Raw genomic sequence first — 19,019 nt, 5'->3', positions numbered from 1 at the left:
CACTGATCTTTGTTGCTAAGCAACTCTGACCCAAATTGGCACTCACCGGTAGTTCCTCGAGTGAAGCCTCGATAAAAGCCACGCTCTTCCAGGATCAGCAGACAACACTCACACGAAGGTGAGCCCAGAGGTTACAACACAGAACATTTCATACATCTCAGAGTGATTGCAGCGGAAAAGAAATTTATTACAAACCATGATCAGAGTAGCGAAAGTACTACAGAGTTCCTTCTACTCAAATTATTCAAGTCTCATTGTTCAGCGGAAGCAGTAAAAGATAACTAACGAAATAACGTGACGCATCGATAAAGCCCGTACGAAAGCGTCACTCAGCGGGAGGGTGGTCAGCACCAGCTGAAGGACCATCCCACTCAAAAGACCAGCCCGGAGGCAAGGTACACGGCCAAGCAAGACTTACAAATAGATCTTCGAAGTTAGTACCTAAAAAACAGTGCCACAAGCAAGGCTGAGTATACTAATACTCAGCAAGACTGACCCATCACCGGATATAACATAGTCCGATAACTAGACATGCAAGGCTTTTTGGTTGGTGGGGTTTGTTTTGCCAAAAACGCCACTAAATGTTGATCCTTATTTTCAGATTTTATTTAGCCATCTTCTAGTTAGATTAACCATTCTAAGTTTGCATCCAACTCTACACAAACATGGTAGAGCAATCATTTAATCAACCAGCAGTATTATCATCATTATGTTCCACTTGTTACTCTGTGTGACCGAAAACATTAAGCAGTCTCATGCCGTGAGAGGCGGACGATTCTGAATCGGATTTCAACCTGGCCAGGGGAACCTAGACCACACGTATGGGAACCAAGTCACCCACACAACATTTCCCCTTTCTTTCCAGTCCGTGGATCCGGAACACCCTCCCCGACTACAGAGCCCGACGTCTCTGCACCCGTACGTCCGGACAAAAAAAATAAAACCTACTTCTACCAAGAGGGTGCGAGATCGTTCCACTCGCTGGTCCAATCAGGTACTTCAGCTTACCGATTACCATATTTCTCGGTATGTGGCTAGTACTTTCAAACGCTTAACGAAATGAGCCACACACCGCGACCTTAACCATTTTCGACTATACCAGCGGGGTATCACAACTACACAACCCCGCCCGTTGTCCTTATATTTTAGCAGGAATTAAAGTCAGTCAACTCCTATAATCTCGCGAAAGGCAGGAAACCTCTCGACTTTTACCGTACCTAGTTAGCATGGCAACTAGTCGATAAAAAGATCCGGGTATCAAACATAGGTACCTAGGGATCATGCACCTAAGGTTTTCGATCAACTCCTAGAAAACGTAAATGCGCAATAAAAATTATTACAACATATACAAATAGATAGATGAATATAAGGCGTAAAATAATGGGATTATGCACCGGGGCTTGCCTTCTTGGGCACTGTTCAAAAGTAGCCTTTTGCTCTTCCGAACATTGGTTCGGGTCTTGATTCAAGTCAGTACAAATAAGAGAGACAACCTCCGGAGTGGTAGTATTCACGGACACCAATTCGTAATCACCGTCGAGTAGATTTACCGTTTCTATATGCATGCAGAAATAATATTGTTACAACATGATATAAACATATTTCTTTCCTTCACTATAAAGTTGTAGTCCAGAATAGCACGTGTTTGTTGTGGTGGTCTTAGTTAACTTTATTTTCTGGGCAATCGTTTATAGAGTAGTTCTTAAATTCACTTTACTTCATAAAAGAGCTGTGTGTTTTGATTTTCATTCTTATCATTAAAACATAGCAGACTTTCACTATTTCATAGCAACCAATTTACTCATGAGCTAGTGATAAAAAAAATTAATGTAACACAGATCATATACTCTAGCATATAGGGTATCAATTTCAGCATCTAATCATAAAGCAATTATCCATAACAAAGCATGTAAGTAGATTACTCTAGTTGCTTCACCTTTTTGCACAGAAAGTTTGACATGGGTTCTGGTGCTACAAATTTTATGAGAGCATCTACCAAGCATCTACTCAGTACTGTAATTTTTTCAGATTTTATTCACTTATACAGCTGAGGTAATAAAAAGAACAAAAACAACAAGCCATTAATTAAGATTAATTCTCCAGAGAGTTGTACTAGGGATATGATTCTCAAATTTTTACCAGAGCCTATTCATGAGCTAAACATACTCCAGAAAAATTATCAAGCTTTATAACCACCAGATAAATTAGTTATGCATTTAACTTAACATGATTTAGCATAAATTTCTCAAGGTGCATTTAACCAGTACTGCATGAAATTTTTATTGCAGATAAAACATACTCTAAACAAGATCATGTACAAAAATCAAGATCAGTTATGGTGTAGATTACTCAGAACAAAAATAGTAAATCTAGCCCTAAGATACTAAGCATGATTATTCACCAAAGAAAAACTCAGTAAATGCAGCTCAAAATTTTTAGACAGGAACACAGAGCTAAAAAGAGACTTCAGAAATAAATATAGATTTTTTTGAGCATAAGAACTATATATGAAGAATTAAGTTGATTAAACAAGCATAAATCATGGTATATAGCAAATGAACTCAAATAAATCTGAAATTTAGGTATTAACAGGGATTCAGTTTCACATGCATGCAGTAAAAATTCCAGAGCAAGTTCATGTGCATATTTTCCAGTATTAATTCGAGAATGTCAATAATAGATTAGAGAATCTTGATTGTTCCAATATGATAACTATTTTGGTTGGGTGTCATATTTTTACTGTGACCTTATTATTCCATTATTGATAACATATCCAAAAATCAAGGTCATTTGCTGAGTAGAACTTCATGAACATGCATAAGGTGATTTTCTTATTCTTTTTCTCAGATTAAAATAAAAGCAAAATATGAACATGTGAATGTAACAAAAGTTGTAGTTCTTGTTCTAAGGATTCCATAACATTTTAGTTTGCATTTTTCTGATTTTTATACGATTTTCTAGGAATTTTTGAAGTTTGCTGTTTGGAGGTTCATGTATATTTTGCAGTTGGACCCCTGAAACTTTTGGTTCTTCTCAAACAAGGTCCCTGGCGGAAGTCAGGAACAGAGGAGGGTTTGGCGCGGCGGTTCCCGGTGCTGGGGATGGCCGGCGGCTAGGGGAAAGTGGGGGGAAAGGGAGAGGGGTTCACGTGCTACCTTCCGGTGGTCTTGGCTCGCCGGGAGGTGGACGGAGGAGGCGGGTCCGCGGAGAGGGGCGGCCGGCAGAGGTTCTGGTCCGGCGCGGCGGTGCTCCGGCGGGTTCTAGCGGCGTTCGACCGGGTGTACAGCACCAGTGAGAGGCGAGGAAGGTTTTGGTGGCGTCCAAACAAGCAATGGGGTTCGGGAATGGCCTGGCCACGGCGAGCTCGAGCTTGCCGTCGGCAATGGCGGGCGACGGATGGGGAAATGGGGTCTGGGCGCGCGAGGGGGCCAGGGACTCGTTCTATAGGCGGCAAGGAGAGGGAGGGCGAACTGGGGAGGGAGCAGCCGGGGCAGGGCGCAAAGCCAGGGGAGGACGCGGACTCGGCGCGGCGGCCATCCTCGTGGCGCGCGCAGGAAGGGTGGGGGGCGCGTGGCGACCTCCGCGAGCGACAGGGAAGCTTGGTTTCGGCAATACCGGGGGCGCAGGAGCGGTTTGGAGCTGGGGCGCGACGCGTGGGCGGCCAGGTGGCGCCGGCGGCGTACGGCGTGACGCCGTAGGCAGGGAGCAGGGAGAACGGAGGTAGGAGAAGACGGCAGGGGCAGTTTCGTAAATAAACCGAAGTTCAAAACTCCATTCTGTAATTTTAATTTTTCTCCCTCTTCTTGGCTCCAAATGAAAAAGTGTTGAATACCACTTTTGCTCAGTTTTTCGAGATCTACAACTTTCGTGTTATGCACTTTTTCATTCGAGCAATGGTTTGAGAGTTATTTAATTATTTCAAAAACTGCCATTTAAAATACTTATCATTTCATGTGAATTTTGGCACTTTTACTCCTAGGCTTCAACTAGGTTTTTGTTTAACATGACATGGTGAATATGTCTATTCATTTTCCTATGCATAATTGCATTGGTTTGAAAGTTGTTTTTAACTTCCTTATTACTAGAAATTGAACTCTTGTTGATTTAATTTGTTTGAATTAGTAGCTCTTCACAAATCAAAGAATGATTCCATTGATCTTTGCATTTGAGGGCTTTCCAGTTTGGATTTGATTTGCATAGAAAGTTTATAGGTCATTATGAAAGGTGTATTTTATTGCCTTATTACCACACATGTCAAGTCAAGTTTAAAAGGGTACCAATTATTGTTTTTCAAGCACATTGCACTCATACATTTACACACAAGTTTGCAAAAACTAGATATAGGATTTTTATTTAAGTTTTCTTAGCTCATTTGTGTGTGAAGTTATGTTAATTGCCTGGCTTTGGTTAAACTGACACCAGAGGTGTCACAGCCTACCCCCCTTAAAAAGAATCTCGTCCCGAGATTCAGGTGAATAAACTAAGTGTGGACAGTGTGTGTGCCTTTGGTTGGTGAAACCAGAAGGTAGACATTATTACGGGCTTCGAGTTGCAAAGATTTTCTTCTTTTTATCCAAATAACTCATTTGGCTAGAGTGGGTAGCTTTAAGATTTTCTTGTATTATCTTTGGTTTTTATTCTGCCTAATGATCAAGTCTGGTCCAATATGTTATGGTCTTTGGTTTGTGACCAACTCAAAGGAGTTCGACACCTTTGACCATACGATGCTTTAAATAGTGCCATTTTCAAGCTTGCTTGATATTTGGGTGAGAACTCTGTTAAGAATGGGCATTTGTCTTCGTGGTTGTCATAATGAATTATGTAAGATCATAGCGTGTCTTTTAAGATTCGGTCCACTTTTCAGTTTGGCCGTCGGTTCGAGGATGATAAGCTGAACTTCGGATCAGTTTGGTGACCGGGGAAGATTGCAAGGGATTTCCCAAAAATGCGCTAGGAGTTGAGCACCACTATTGAATTTAATTGTATGTGGTGTGATATGTAGACCACAATATGATCAAGAGGAATACTGGCTCACTTCTTGGTAGTATGAATAGGGTGTAATTGAAGAAAAGGTGTCGGTTGTCGATAATGATCCATATGGAATTAGGCCTTGGAGAGGTGCTTGGCAAACCAATCATGAAATCCATAATCGGCAAAAATTGGAGTGTAACGGGTATTTATAAGTGATCTCGGTATAGCATTATGAGATATACTAAGCAAGAAATTTGCCTAGGGTCTTGATATATTTCATTAATACCCAAGTGATTGGAAAGCTTTGGAAAAAGGTGACCTATCAAGAATTGGTTTTCAGAGATCAAGATTCAGTTGATCCACTATAGAGATTCAAACCATACAACTCTATCCTTGTCGCACTAAAACATTTAGGCTTCTCCATTCTTTAAAAGAGCTTGTGCTTGACGATTTTCGCAGGACAGATTCTGAGTAGCTGATAAAATTTAGCATAACTGATGAATCCAAGGTCGAAAAATTGTCAAATTTTTACTGGGGGTGACTAAGATAATTGTGATCATTTCCTCTGTCAACTCTAACTCAGAAACAGAGCTTAAGATAGTCAAATCCTTAAGTGTTTGCAGGAAGGTTGACCCAGATTTCAGACTGAACAGAGGGCTAGTATTTTGACTGTAAGTACCAAACCACTTGGAAAAAAAAATTCTCAAAATTTTTCAGTAGCTTCTAGACTCAGTTATCCACAACATTCATGTTGAACGTTTTCTCAGGAAAGGCTTTTAGATGGGTCGAAAAATTCATGTGGCCAGACTGCTATAAGTTGACAGAATCATAGGGGTTTACCAAAAGACTGAATTTTGTGGGTTACACTTTTCTAAAAATTTTCAAAATTTTACAGCAGTAAGGAGATTTGTTTTACTACATCTTATTACACAGGCTCAGCTTATTTTGAGGTAGTTGGCCAGGTCTAAGATTTGGGTTTCTCTTCTGTACCTGCCGGTCCACTTATATCTGACAGCTTTCTAGTATGGAAATTGCAATGTGGCAATGCAGATATGTGGTTAAATGAGTTAAAGCACCCATGGGAGATAAGTTTGTGTCGATGTAATATACGGATACAGCGACCCATACTCCTAAGAAATATGCCCACGGATTGGTGCATTTGTCCTGAGGTAAGCTAGTGGATGTGCAGTTCATGGTGTGATGGTACACATGGTTTATGCACATAATGTGGTACACACAAGTGTGCTAAGTATGTGCCTGGGCATGCGTTGCACATGTTGCAATGCAGTGTACTGACCAAGAAAGTTATGCAAGTTCTTTATATTTATGTTGACCTGAATTTAGAAATCAAATCAACACATTACTCATCCTTGATATGCTAACTAGAGAGCCAGGTGAGTTGGAAATAGGGAAGGTATGACGGGTACCATCATGAATTTCTTCAAGAGTGGTGAAATTGATCCTTCCTTGTTCGACCTGATCAGCCTGTTTCTTGCGCTCATCCCGCAATCTTTTGCGCATGCTTTTATTTGTTTGGCTAGAACCTTGGTCCTGATTTTGCTGTGTGGCTTGAGGACATCTTCGAGCGAAGTGGGTAGGACTTCTACAGATGAAACAACGGTTCGTCTCACTCGGACCATTGTGCTGTTTGCATCGTAAGGATGTCATCACTGGCATATCTACTGAACCATTCTCGGGTATAGTGCACCTAGTTGGGTCCATGGTTTCACGGACAGGCGAGCGAGTTCTTGCTCTTAGGACTGTGTTGGCAGCAATAGCATTGCGGGTTTGCCTTTTACCACGGGGAACAAAATTTGTGCATGTAATTTCCCATCCAGTCAAGTCTATATTGCTTGAGCCATGCTTGGGGGCCAGACACTTTCCTTGGTCATCCTTAAGTTTCATCGGAAGTTGTGATGGTGGCATTAGGGAGTCTGAGTGAACATCCTTTATTTCTTGTGTGTCTTCATGGAGCTCTTGATAGTCTGCAACTGGAGTTTGGTGGACCTTGTGCCCATCTAGTTGAAAGTGTTGTTGCTGCAGAAAATGAGAAATCGCTTGCTGTCCCTGAACAAGTTGTCGAAGCAACTCATTTTGGGTGGCAAGTAATTCCTCAAGGCCGGGTGGTGGTGGCTGCGATCCGCTACCACTGGCACCGAATTTATCTAGAGTACTATGGGTTGCTCTCACCATCTGAAATATATGAGTTCAAGCATCAACGATATGATTCGTATAGCTTCCAAGATGCAATGTACAAGTGTGCAACACAATAGAACACAACAAAAGCTGTGTAACCAGTTTGTGCAGCGTTAGTCGTTACAAAGAAATTTGTAACTTTCTTTTGGTTCATTGAAACTTTCTAAAATTTTGACAGCAACTAGATAATTTGACGTGCTACACCTTTGGTAGTCAACTCAGAGGCTAATTCTAAGAATAAGATGGTTGAAATTGTCCATTACTACACCTCTGGTTTTCTGAACAGAGTCTCTGTATCTAGGCCATAACTCCTATATACATCTAATGAAGTTGAAATTTTGTAGACATGTAGCTTAGGTTGTTTGGAGCAACTTTGGTATTCAACCCCAAGGCTAAAACAATGGTTAAGATGGTTGAAATATTCGGTCTTTGCTTCTCTGTTCTGGCTGTTTTCAGCAGGCCGGGTGATAGTTTTTTTTTCACCAGGGACAATCTACTTGGCATAAAATTCTCAAACTTTTACAGAAGATGCCCAAGGTAGTGAGGAACATTTCATCTAGTCAACACTAGGGCCAGTTCAGATCCTAACAAGGTGATATGCTCAAGGTTTTGAAGCGATGTCAAACCAGAAAACAGATTGTCCAGAGAGGGTGAAATTTGACCATATCTACCAAACCACTTGACAAAGATAAATCAAAATTTTACAGTGAGTTCTTCATCAAGTTTCCTACAACTTTTGTGTTGAACGATTTTTCAGATGAGCAACTTAATATTGTCGAAAAAATTCACTTTAGACAGATTGCTCTAATTTGACAGATTTGCAGAAGGTTACTATAAATTTGAAAACACTAAGGTAGAGAACTTTAAAAATTCTCAAATTTTTACAGTATTTTGGTGATTTAGGTAGATTAATTTCATCTTACTGACCTAACTTGATTTGAGCAAATCTTCATATCTTAAAAATTCGAGAAAGCCAATTTTTTCCAGAATTTGCAGACTGTCTAGATGATCCTTAAGATCGTGTTTTAAACTTTTCGATTTTGATTTCTTTCCAAAGTTTCTTTGCTGATGATTTGAGGATGAATGCAGATCTTAATCGTCCTCACCAAGAAAAGAATTGCCAAGTAACCTTGGTCTTACGCAATGACTTTGGTGGCATACATATTACGTCTCTCACTATATAGCTACTCGATATAGCTAGATAGCCAAAAATTTGATTTCGGGTTAGCGTACCTGCAGAAAATTGACAATACATAAATTGAACCTTCCGTGCCAGCACTCACGAAAGCGTCCTCATCCATTACCGATCACTATAGAACCGGCATCCATACAATTACCGCCGTATGGACAACGTTAAGCATACGTTATCGAAATAACGTATTGACTGTGTACCGTCTTTGACGGGGAATTGAATTCCAATTTCGAACCATTACTCCCCATATAATCAACCGAAGTTGGTATATGGGCAGCAGCTCAAGTAGGTCACTGCTTGAGCTCCAGCGTTCGGCTCGCATCACCGACAGGAAGGTCAGACTCCCTCAGCTGACTGAGTAAGCATACCTCCGCGGCGACGTGTAGTTGCAGAATTTAAATTACAGAATTTAAATACTGAAAAGTAATGTGCTGGAAGTTAGCCATACAAAATAAGCCACCTGATTATACCCATAAGATCCCCTAGGGCTTTACGTCCTAGACTTGTCCTTGGAGATCCTAAACTCTTTCAAAAACTTTAGTAGTTTTGAAGTCAAGTTTTAATTTGTTGTTTTGAAAACCGAGGCTGTCATCTCTGGTAGGCTGTCTGCAAGCTCTGATGCCAGCTGTGGCGGAACCACCCAAAACTACTGGGCCCGGGTGCACTGATCTTTGTTGCTAAGCAACTCTGACCCAAATTGACACTCACCGGTAGTTCCTCGAGTGAAGCCTCGATAAAAGCCACGCTCTTCCAGGATCAGCAGACAACACTCACACGAAGGTGAGCCCAGAGGTTACAACACAGAACATTTCATACATCTCAGAGTGATTGCAGCGGAAAAGAAATTTATTACAAACCATGATCAGAGTAGCGAAAGTACTACAGAGTTCCTTCTACTCAAATTATTCAAGTCTCATTGTTCAGCGGAAGCAGTAAAAGATAACTAACGAAATAACGTGACGCATCGATAAAGCCCGTACGAAAGCGTCACTCAGCGGGAGGGTGGTCAGCACCAGCTGAAGGACCATCCCACTCAAAAGACCAGCCCGGAGGCAAGGTACACGGCCAAGCAAGACTTACAAATAGATCTTCGAAGTTAGTACCTGAAAAACAGTGCCACAAGCAAGGCTGAGTATACTAATACTCAGCAAGACTGACCCATCACTGGATATAACATAGTCCGATAACTAGACATGCAAGGCTTTTTGGTTGGTGGGGTTTGTTTTGCCAAAAACGCCACTAAATGTTGATCCTTATTTTCAGATTTTATTTAGCCATCTTCTAGTTAGATTAACCATTCTAAGTTTGCATCCAACTCTACACAAACATGGTAGAGCAATCATTTAATCAACCAGCAGTATTATCATCATTATGTTCCACTTGTTACTCTGTGTGACCGAAAACATTAAGCAGTCTCATGCCGTGAGAGGCGGACGATTCTGAATCGGATTTCAACCTGGCCAGGGGAACCTAGACCACACGTATGGGAACCAAGTCACCCACACAACATTTCCCCTTTCTTTCCAGTCCGTGGATCCGGAACACCCTCCCCGACTACAGAGCCCGACGTCTCTGCACCCGTACGTCCGGACAAAAAAAAATAAAACCTACTTCTACCAAGAGGGTGCGAGATCGTTCCACTCGCTGGTCCAATCAGGTACTTCAGCTTACCGATTACCATATTTCTCGGTATGTGGCTAGTACTTTCAAACGCTTAACGAAATGAGCCACACACCGCGACCTTAACCATTTTCGACTATACCAGCGGGGTATCACAACTACACAACCCCGCCCGTTGTCCTTATATTTTAGCAGGAATTAAAGTCAGTCAACTCCTATAATCTCGCGAAAGGCAGGAAACCTCTCGACTTTTACCGTACCTAGTTAGCATGGCAACTAGTCGATAAAAAGATCCGGGTATCAAACATAGGTACCTAGGGATCATGCACCTAAGGTTTTCGATCAACTCCTAGAAAACGTAAATGCGCAATAAAAATTATTACAACATATACAAATAGATAGATGAATATAAGGCGTAAAATAATGGGATTATGCACCGGGGCTTGCCTTCTTGGGCACTGTTCAAAAGTAGCCTTTTGCTCTTCCGAACATTGGTTCGGGTCTTGATTCAAGTCAGTACAAATAAGAGAGACAACCTCCGGAGTGGTAGTATTCGCGGACACCAATTCGTAATCACCGTCGAGTAGATTTACCGTTTCTATATGCATGCAGAAATGATATTGTTACAACATGATATAAACATATTTCTTTCCTTCACTATAAAGTTGTAGTCCAGAATAGCACGTGTTTGTTGTGGTGGTCTTAGTTAACTTTATTTTCTGGGCAATCGTTTATAGAGTAGTTCTTAAATTCACTTTACTTCATAAAAGAGCTGTGTGTTTTGATTTTCATTCTTATCATTAAAACATAGCAGACTTTCACTATTTCATAGCAACCAATTTACTCATGAGCTAGTGATAAAAAAAATTAATGTAACACAGATCATATACTCTAGCATATAGGGTATCAATTTCAGCATCTAATCATAAAGCAATTATCCATAACAAAGCATGTAAGTAGATTACTCTAGTTGCTTCACCTTTTTGCACAGAAAGTTTGACATGGGTTCTGGTGCTACAAATTTTATGGGAGCATCTACCAAGCATCTACTCAGTACTGTAATTTTTTCAGATTTTATTCACTTATACAGCTGAGGTAATAAAAAGAACAAAAACAACAAGCCATTAATTAAGATTAATTCTCCAGAGAGTTGTACTAGGGATATGATTCTCAAATTTTTACCAGAGCCTATTCATGAGCTAAACATACTTCAGAAAAATTATCAAGCTTTATAACCACTAGATAAATTAGTTATGCATTTAACTTAACATGATTTAGCATAAATTTCTCAAGGTGCATTTAACCAGTACTGCATGAAATTTTTATTACAGATAAAACATACTCTAAACAAGATCATGTACAAAAATCAAGATCAGTTATGGTGTAGATTACTCAGAACAAAAATAGTAAATCTAGCCCTAAGATACTAAGCATGATTATTCACCAAAGCAAAACTCAGTAAATGAAGCTCAAAATTTTTAGACAGGAACACAGAGCTAAAAAGAGACTTCAGAAATAAATATAGATTTTTTTGAGCATAAGAACTATATATGAAGAATTAAGTTGATTAAACAAGCATAAATCATGGTATATAGCAAATGAACTCAAATAAATCTAAAATTTAGGTATTAACAGGGATTCAGTTTCACATGCATGCAGTCAAAATTCCAGAGCAAGTTCATGTGCATATTTTCTAGTATTAATTCAAGAATGTCAATAACAGATTAGAGAATCTTGATTGTTCCAATATGATAACTATTTTGGTTGGGTGTCATCTTTTTACTGTGATCTTATTATTCCATTATTGATAACATATCCAAAAATCAAGGTCATTTGCTGAGTAGAACTTCATGAACATGCATAAGGTGATTTTCTTATTCTTTTTCTCAGATTAAAATAAAAGCAAAATATGAACATGTGAATGTAACAAAAGTTGTAGTTCTTGTTCTAAGGATTCCAGAAAATTTTAGTTTGCATTTTTCTGATTTTTATACGATTTTCTAGGAATTTTTGAAGTTTGCTGTTTGGAGGTTCATGTATATTTTGCAGTTGGACCCCTGAAACTTTTGGTTCTTCTCAAACAAGGTCCCTGGCGGAAGTCAGGAACAGAGGAGGGTTTGGCGCGGCGGTTCCCGGCGCTGGGGATGGCCGGCGGCTAGGGGAAAGTGGGGGGAAAGGGAGAGGGGTTCACGTGCTACCTTCCGGTGGTCTTGGCTCGCCGGGAGGTGGACGGAGGAGGCGGGTCCGCGGAGAGGGGCGGCCGGCGGAGGTTCTGGTCCGGCGCGGCGGTGCTCCGGCGGGTTCTAGCGGCGTTCGACCGGGTGTACAGCACCAGTGAGAGGCGAGGAAGGTTTTGGTGGCGTCCAAACAAGCAATGGGGTTCGGGAATGGCCTGGCCACGGCGAGCTCGAGCTTGCCGTCGGCAATGGCGGGCGACGGATGGGGAAATGGGGTCTGGGCGCGCGAGGGGGCCAGGGACTCGTTCTATAGGCGGCAAGGAGAGGGAGGGCGAACTGGGGAGGGAGCAGCCGGGGCAGGGCGCAAAGCCAGGGGAGGACGCGGACTCGGCGCGGCGGCCATCCTCGTGGCGCGCGCAGGAAGGGTGGGGGGCGCGTGGCGACCTCCGCGAGCGACAGGGAAGCTTGGTTTCGGCAATACCGGGGGCGCAGGAGCGGTTTGGAGCTGGGGCGCGACGCGTGGGCGGCCAGGTGGCGCCGGCGGCGTACGGCGTGACGCCGTAGGCAGGGAGCAGGGAGAACGGAGGTAGGAGAAGACGGCAGGGGCAGTTTCGTAAATAAACCGAAGTTCAAAACTCCATTCTGTAATTTTAATTTTTCTCCCTCTTCTTGGCTCCAAATGAAAAAGTGTTGAATACCACTTTTGCTCAGTTTTTCGAGATCTACAACTTTCGTGTTATGCACTTTTTCATTCGAGCAATGGTTTGAGAGTTATTTAATTATTTCAAAAACTGCCATTTAAAATACTTATCATTTCATGTGAATTTTGGCACTTTTACTCCTAGGCTTCAACTAGGTTTTTGTTTAACATGACATGGTGAATATGTCTATTCATTTTCCTATGCATAAGTGCATTGGTTTGAAAGTTGTTTTTAACTTCCTTATTACTAGAAATTGAACTCTTGTTGATTTAATTTGTTTGAATTAGTAGCTCTTCACAAATCAAAGAATGGTTCCATTGATCTTTGCATTTGAGGGCTTTCCAGTTTGGATTTGATTTGCATAGAAAGTTTATAGGTCATTATGAAAGGTGTATTTTATTGCCTTATTACCACACATGTCAAGTCAAGTTTAAAAGGGTACCAATTATTGTTTTTCAAGCACATTGCACTCATACATTTACACACAAGTTTGCAAAAACTAGATATAGGATTCTTATTTAAGTTTTCTTAGCTCATTTGTGTGTGAAGTTATGTTAATTGCCTGGCTTTGGTTAAACTGACACCAGAGGTGTCACAGTAAATTTATAATTCTAGTGCTTTATGTGGATGATATCCTATTAGCGAGCAGCGATAAGCGTATGCTGCATGAGACAAAGGGATTTCTTTCATCCAATTTTGATATGAAAGATCTTGGTGAAGCCTCTTATGTTCTGGGCATTGAGATACACCGAGATAGGACCAAATGAGTACTAGGATTGTCTCAAAAAGAATATATTGAGAAAATGCTTAAAAGATTTAATATAGATAAGAGTAAGGCCACACCTGTTCCATTAGCGAAGGAGATAAATTTAGTGAAGCCCAATGTCCTAAAAACCAATTGGAATCAGATGAGATGAAGGACATACCTTATGCTTCAGCTGTCGGAAGTCTGATGTATGCACAAGTCTGTACGCGTCCTGACTTGGCATTTGCTACCGGAATATTTGGAAGATATCAGAAAAATCCCGGAAAGGTCCACTGGGTTGGTGTCAAGAAGGCATTACGTTACTGCCAAGGCACTAAAGACTTCAGGCTCACATATAGAAGATCAGATAACCTTGAAGTTGTGGGTTATACTGATACTGACTTTGCTGGGTGTGTAGATAGTAGGAAATCTACATCAGAATATATCTACACGTTAGCTGGTGGAGCTATATCATAGAAAAGCTCTAAGCAAAGTTTAGTTGCAGCGTCGACGATGCAAGCTGAGTTTGTGGCATGCTATGAAGAAACTGGACAGGCTGTTTGGCTTAAGAATTTTATTCCGGGCCTCAAGGTAATTGACAGCATTACGGAACCTATAATGTTATACTGCGATAATCAGTCTGCAGTATTCTTTTCGAGTAACAACAAGTCAAGTGGTGCTTCCAAGCACATTGACCTTAAGTATCGTGTTGTGAAAGAAAAATACCAGGATCGAACCATTAAAATTGAGCATATAAGAACTAACTCTATATTAGCGGATCCGCTCACTAAAGGTTTACCACCGAACGTGTTTAAGCAGCACGTTACTAATATGGGTTTGGTGGATAGTCTTTAGGTCCTGGTTTGGGGCCATTACGAACTCCCAACTAACGAATAAGCGTTCTACCGAGGTGTTTCAGTGAGACTGTGGGTAATGGGGTCCCAGTAGTGCATCAAGCTACTGACGACGCATTGGTCCGGTACTTTCTGTTACTACTAAGGGTGAACATTAGTATGATACGAACATTAGCCTTAACCGTTCGATCAAGTGGGAGAATGTTGGAAATATTTCAGTTAAGATATATGTGATCTTCACTGTTAAGAAAAGCATTTAAACCACCTAAACGCGATTAAGGAAACCTAATGACAAAACCCTAATGGGCTGTGATCAGTAGGCCCATTAGGCCTGTTTCCAGAGGCTGGCCCCCAGCCCCACAGTGACTATAAATATAAGGTCGTGGTTAGCACCTTAATCACCCATTCATCTCAATCTAAAACCCTAGCCACCGCTAGTCTGATCGCTAAGGGCACTGGAGGGGTTTGTAAGGCCAAGCACTCCCGTTGGCGCCCGGAGGATGCCGATTCGCTGCTGCATCTCCTACACCGACAAGAACGCCTACTTCCTCTATGGATCAGGCGTAAATGGCTGCTGCTACTGCTAACGCTGGTATAACGATTACCATTTATTCCGCATTAGATTGATTTGTCATGAACTAGATTATGTTAAAATCTTGGGTAACGTGCCACTAATATTAAGTTTTGGCAATTCTAACATGCTGGTCCTCGATGCCATGCGCATCTGCAAAGGACCGTCTCCGCCAGGGAGCGAGGCAGCGAGCTGTGAGCTGCAGTGGCACCGGCAAAAACGTGCCTCCCTGGCTTTCACCTGCAGCTTTTCTGCCTTTGGCTGTGTTTAGATGCGAAAAGTTTGCGAAAAGTAAAGCTGAAAAGCACTGTAGCACTTTTCGTTTGTATGTGATAAATATTGTCCTACCATGGGCTAACTAGGCTCAAAAGATTCATTTCGCAACGTACATCCAAATTGTGCAATAAGTTGTTTTGTTTACCCACATTTAGTATTCCATGTATGCATTATTTGTTATATTTAATATTTCGATGTGATTTTAATATGACGGAAAGTTTGGAAAATTTGGAGTAACTAAACACAGCCTTTATGGGAGTCTGATCAAATCAACCAGAGCCCGCTCCTCCATGCCATCGTGGCCACCCGATTTCTCTCGTCCGTGGCTTCGTTTTAGCAGCGACGACCATGTCTTACAAATCAAGGCCGAACAGATCCTACCTCGGCTCGGATCATAACTGAGTGCAAGCAAGAAGTTGCCTACTACAGATTCTCGTTTCTGTTCCGCATGTCATCGCTGTGTTTGTTCAACGCCAGGCCGCACTCGAGGAAGGAGCATGTCTGGGGTTTTTGCACAGCGCAGGAGTCGACGCATCCAAACCGTCCATCCTAAAATCAGGCAGGATAATTATATATTATATTCAAAAATAGAAAATAAACTTCTCTCGAGCTAGCTCCTTTTTCTGATGTTACAACAATGGATGAATGGAAAGGCCCAGCTAGCTCCTTCCTCTTCCAATTCTAAGGTCACATCGTAGAAGTGATTAATTACTACTACAAGTATATTGTGGAAAATATAAAATCAAATGGAAATGGGAAAACGCTCACCTTTACCTCCCAATGGAATTAATCACTATACCTAGCTAGTGGTGGGCCATTTTGGGCCGAAGTGGCCTATCCGCGGCCACACAATGACACAAAGCCCACGAAGCGATTTACCCTAGCACTCGCATACATATGCCTCCATATATACCTGCACGCACGCCCCTGCGCAACTCCTACTCGTGCTTCGCTCGCCCTCGCCTCCTGGGCTCCTGACGCGGTGGTGGAGATGGCCGCCTCCAAGGGCGACGGGCCGGCGGTCGGCATCGACCTGGGGACGACCTACTCGTGCGTGGCCGTATGCCCGTGTGGCGGCACGACCGCGGCGAGATCATGGCCAACGACCAGGGCAACCGCCTCACGCCGTCCTGCGTCGCCTTCACCGACGCCGAGAGGCTCGTCGGCGAGGCGGCGGTCAACCAGGCCGCCCTCAACCCCACCAACACCATCTTCGGTGAGAACTGCACACAGAGCTGCTCTTTCACACTCGCTTAATTATGATCTTGTTGTATCGGTTGTGTCATGTGAGTTGTGGTGGTTGGCCTAGCTTAGCTAATACGTAGATCGATCGCCTAGGCGCTCATGGTTGAATAGTACTAATCATGTATTAGGAATTAGGAAGTTTGCCGCTCCATCACCATCACCGTACCCAGTATCGGTATCCAAGCAGTAGCGCGCACTGGCAAGCTGCAATTTGTGACTACTGTTCATATTTCTACCATTTATTTAACCGTGTTTTAGTGGAGTGCGTTTTCATCTTCACGCATCCGTTTACTCTCCCGAGGCACTTTTATAAGACTTGTAAATCTCATGAATACCGTGCATTACTTTTAATTCCAAATAACTCTTCGCTTCGAATTCTTGTATACATGCCAAAAAGTGACAATTAAGGGCATTTAATTAATTAATCTTCAAAGTTCAGCCGAACGAGGATAAAAGAAGGAACGCACCAACTCGTGCACAACCTTATTAGGAACGAGGTCTGTAGGAAACTACCCAAAGCTAATAATATCTGGTATAGGAAAAGTCACTAGTATTATCTTACTAATTTTTTTTATGGAAATGCATGGCAGGATTTGCAAATCCATTTTACTGCTAAATTGTTTATAGTCCACTCGATTGATTACTGATTGCATAATCACTGAATTCTCACAGAAGTGAAGCGACTGATCGGCCGCCGATTCGATGACGCGTCTGTACAAGCAGATATCAAGCTGTGGCCTTTCGAAGTCGTCGCAGGTCGTGACGACCGGCCAATGATCGTGGTGCAGCATGAGGGCAAGGAGAAGCAGTTCATGCCTGAGGAGATCTCCTCCATGGTTCTTGCCAAGATGAGAGAAACAGCAGAGGTCTACCTCGGCAAACCAGTCAAGGACGCCGTGATCACAGTCCCTGTCTACTTCAACAACTCCCAGCGCCAGGCTACAATCGACGCCGGCGCCATTGCCGGCCTGAATGTCTTGCGCATAATCAACGAGCCAACGGCAGCCGCCCTCGCCTATGGTCTTGAGAAGATGCCCGTGAGCAACAAAGGGAGGACAGTGCTTGTGTTTGATCTTGGTGGTGGTACCTTTGATGTCTCCCTCCTCAACATTGATCCAGGCGTCAACATGGACAAGGGTCTGTTCGAGGTGATGGCCATCGCCGGCGACACTCACCTTGGCGGCGCAGATTTCGACAACGAGATGGTGAAATACTCTCTGAAGGAGTTCACAAGGAAACATAAGAACACGACGGACATTAACAGCAACCAGAAGGCGCTGCGGCGGCTGAGGACTGCCTGTGAGAGAGCGAAGAGGATGCTATCTGCCACGGCACAGACCACCATTGAGGTGGACTCGCTCCATGACGGCATTGACTTCAGCACCACCATCACCCGCTCCCGATTTGAGGAGATGAACAGAGACCTCTTCCACAAGTGCATGGAGGCTCTGAAGAAGTGCCTCCAGGATGCAAAGATGGACAAGAGCAGCGTCCACGACGTCGTCCTCGTGGGCGGCTCCACACGCATTCCCAAGGTGCAGAGCATGCTCCGGGACTTTTTTCGGTGGGAAGGAGCTCTGCCGGAGCATCAACCCTGATGAAGCCGTCGCGTACGGCGCTGCCATCCATGCCTCCATTCTCAGTGGTCATACCGACGACGGGAGGTTGGTGGATATGCTTCTGCGCGACATCACGCCGCTCTCGCTTGGGATAGCGACCACATTGGATGAGATGGGGACCAGGAGAAATGATGTTATGTCCATTCTGATCCCTCGGAATACAGCCATTCCCACCAAGACGAAGGTGCGTTTTACAACCGCTTACGATAACCAGACCGCCGTGCCCATCCAGGTCTACGAGGGCGAGTGCCAGAGCACCAAAGACAACAATCTGCTTGGCGAATTCAACCTCACCGGCATCCCTCCTGCACCCAAGGGCGTACCTCTTGATGTCACCTTTGATATTGATGCGAATGGAGTCTTCAACGTGATGGCAGAGAACATGTTTGGGCAGAGGAACAGCATCACCATCACTCACCGCAACGGCAGGCTGGGCAAGGAGGAAATCGAGCGCATGGTGCAGGAGGCCGAGAGGTACAAGAGTGAGGAGATCAACTCAAGGCTCGAGTAAGCCACTACTTGTCATGGTATTGCAATGGATGCCTGACGCTGTATTCCACAGACGTCGTGCTATACCACTATATCATTTCATTTCCTTCTTGCAGCGATGGGCCTTACAAAAAATTCTATGCAATTAGTATATAAGCTGCTTCATATGTTCTATGGAAAAATAGGCACCCAGCCTTTTAGGCTAGTCTTTGTGTTCAGTAAAACGAGAATTTCTACATTTTGGAACCTTTATAGTTAAATGTGTTATAAATTATGTTTTGGGAAAAAAGTGATTAGGAAATACAACATAGCCCTGAACACTTGTATTGAGCCAGGGCCCAGGGGCAAAGCGTGCTCGGTTGA

General features: G+C 43.0%; 1 pseudogene; it reads left to right on the top strand.

Annotated features, from left to right (window-relative positions):
• Window positions 1–18,678, top strand: part of LOC120652823 — a 28,891-nt pseudogene extending 10,213 nt beyond the window's left edge.
• The last annotated feature ends 341 nt before the right edge of the window (window positions 18,679–19,019 follow it).

The sequence above is a fragment of the Panicum virgatum genome, chromosome 9K (assembly GCF_016808335.1).
Source record: "Panicum virgatum strain AP13 chromosome 9K, P.virgatum_v5, whole genome shotgun sequence".
NCBI classification, from domain to species: Eukaryota; Viridiplantae; Streptophyta; class Magnoliopsida; order Poales; family Poaceae; genus Panicum; species Panicum virgatum.
The sequence above is the reverse complement of the archived record's forward strand: the minus strand, read 5'-3'. Positions and strand labels throughout refer to the sequence as shown.